Raw genomic sequence first — 2,820 nt, 5'->3', positions numbered from 1 at the left:
AAACACTGTGTGAACTGAAACTGTCCTTCAAAGGATGCAGTTCTCTAACCAAAAAAAAAAAAATGTAAAACTTTTGTATTTCAGGAGAAAGTGTACATAACAATGCATATACTGTACTGGTGTAAAAAGCAGACAAAAATACTATATTAGCAGAAATTGTCATGGAGGAGGTCGCTTTCCCGTGTCCTCCCTCCTTCATGACAAACTTTACATACAAAAACGTGTATGTTAGAAGTACAAGAGGAATAATAATCACAAACTGATGCGGAAATGTGGATAAATAATAAAGAGAGACTTATTTGTCTATCCAACATTGAATCAAAATACGAGGATTAAAAACATTGAATAGGTTATTTTTAGCTATTACCAAGCAATCCTAAAGTGACAGCAACTGGGAAGATCTCATGAAAGAAGAAATGTCACTTCTTAAGTCCTGCCACATTTGCCCCAGCCAGGGTGGAATGGGAAGGATAGTGTGGTTGTTGTTTTTTCCCATTTTGCCCAGACATCACTGGAGAGGAAAATCACTGGGGTGCAAAATCCCCAGTCCTGGCATAGCTCTATAATAAATAAATAAATAAATAAATAAATAAATAAATAAATAAATAATTTTATTTGTATCCCGCCCTCCCCGGCCAAAGCCGGGCTCAGAGTGGCTAACAACAAGTAAAAATAGCACAGTGTACATAAAATCACACAGTCAATTAATTAAAATACATTCTAAAATCAATTCAGAATCAAATTAATGGCAACCATTGGGCTAGAGTTCTATGAGGATTACAGAAGGGGAGAGGGGGTCAGACTGTGCCTTGGCCAAAGGCCTGGCAGAACAACTCAGTCTTGCAGGCCCTGCAGAAAGATGTCAAGTCCTGCAGGGCCCTAGTCTCTTGTGACAGAGCATTTCACCACATCGGGGCCACGGCCGAAAAAGCCCTGCCTCTGGTTGAGGCCAGCCTAACCTCCCTGTCACCCGGGATCTCCAAGATGTTTTTATTTTAAGACCGTAAGGTCCTCTGTGGGACATACCAGGAGAGGCGGTCCTGTGGGTACGAGGGGCATAGGCCATATAGGGCTTTAAAGGTTAAAACCAGCACCTTAAACCTGATCCTGTACTCCACCGGGACCCAGTGCAGCTGTCACAGTACCAGGTGAATGTGATCCCATGGCAAGGACCCCGTAAGGAGTCTCACTGCAGCATTCTGCACCCGCTGGAGTTTCTGGGTCAGTCTCAAGGGCAGCCCCACACCCTTCTGGAGTGTGCCAGGGAAATGAGGTGACTTCATATCCTGCAGATTCAAAGCATCCCGAAATCTACAGGTCCCAACACACCTTGAGTGGCACATCAACACCCACAGAGCTTTCTGCAGGTTTATCAGGGGTTCCTCCAGGGCAGTGGCGGAGCAAGCCATCTGGGGCCAGCCGCCCACGGGGTGGGGAGAGCCGGGGAAGAATGCTCTGTGGGGCCTCCAAGGAGTCTGCCTGCCTCCTCCCACTCAGCTGCCCTATAGCTGAGGGGGAGGTGGCAGATGGACCATTTGGGGCAGCACGGAGCTGGCGGGCACCCAAGCCACCACATCACTCTGAGGAGAGACACGTGGCTCGGGCACGCTGCAGGCCCCATGGTGAGTGCCGCCCGGCATTTTGTCACCCTCCAATGGTGATGCCCAGGGTGACCCACCCCCACCGCACGCCCTTTCTTCCACCCCTGCTCCAGGGACCTAAATGCTACCCCACCAGTGCTCTCCACTGGTGGAGTGGAATGGAAAGTCATTAGGGAATAAAAGTGAAGGAAGGCTGTTAAAATGGATTTGCCTTGCATTTTAGACCAATATTCATTAACCATCCAGAGTTTGTTTAGATAGGCAAATGAGGCAGAGTGGGGAACCCTATAGAGAGCATCTGGTTGGCATCTGTCTGTCTTAGCCAGGGGTCAGCAACCTAAGGCTCATGGGCCGGAAGCGGCCTGCAGAGGTCATTTGACCGACCCACAAGCTGCTCCTAAACTGAGCTGCCTGCTTGTGTGCTGCGCTAAACTGGTGCAGCACGGTGTGGGGACTTCCTTCCACGGTGCCAGAAATCACATCTGCGCATGTGCAGATTGCTGAAAATCACTGGTGTCTGCATGATCCGTCCCATGGAGGGATCTCCACGGGATCGATCCGGCTCAGGCAAAATAAACCTTACTGACCCCTGCTCTCGGCAGACAATGCAAGAGTGTTGTGGTGTGCCATAGTGGTGCAATTGTGATTCAGGAAGTTCATAGCTTAAATCTCACCTCAGCCGTAAATCACCAGGTGGCCTCAAGCAACTCATTCTTTCAGCAACCATCACAGCCTACATCGGCAATGGAGGAATAATGATACTGATTTATCTTACAGAGGGGTTGTAAGGATTGCTAAAACGTGAGCATGAAACGTGGTCCCTAAATGTTATGACACTGTACAGGCTAAAAGTATTTTTGGAAATGCAGAGGGAGGGAGGGAGATTCTAGTGCGATGCTTGATAGCAGCTTGTTTGCCATTATCCATTCTTCTCTCTTTACATTTCTAAAAAATGAAAAGAAAACCTGGGTAGGGTGAAGCTTGCATCAGGCACTCCATTTGTGATTGCATAAATGCTGTTCCAATTACTCAAGTGATGTGGAGTACCCCTATGAGCTTCTATAATTCACCCACCTTGTGGAGAGGAGCCACAATTGTAAGAAAAGGATTGAGTTATAGATCTGTACTTCTCCAACAGCAAGGTCGTTTGTTCTGAAACTGCTAAGCATGTGATCCTAAAGCAGACATTTAATCAACTTGCCACAAGTGAATCAGTGTG

This window comes from Podarcis gaigeae, assembly GCF_964106915.1.
Source record: "Podarcis gaigeae genome assembly, chromosome: 13".
Lineage (NCBI taxonomy): Eukaryota > Metazoa > Chordata > Lepidosauria > Squamata > Lacertidae > Podarcis > Podarcis gaigeae.
Note: the sequence above shows the minus strand (reverse complement) of the source record.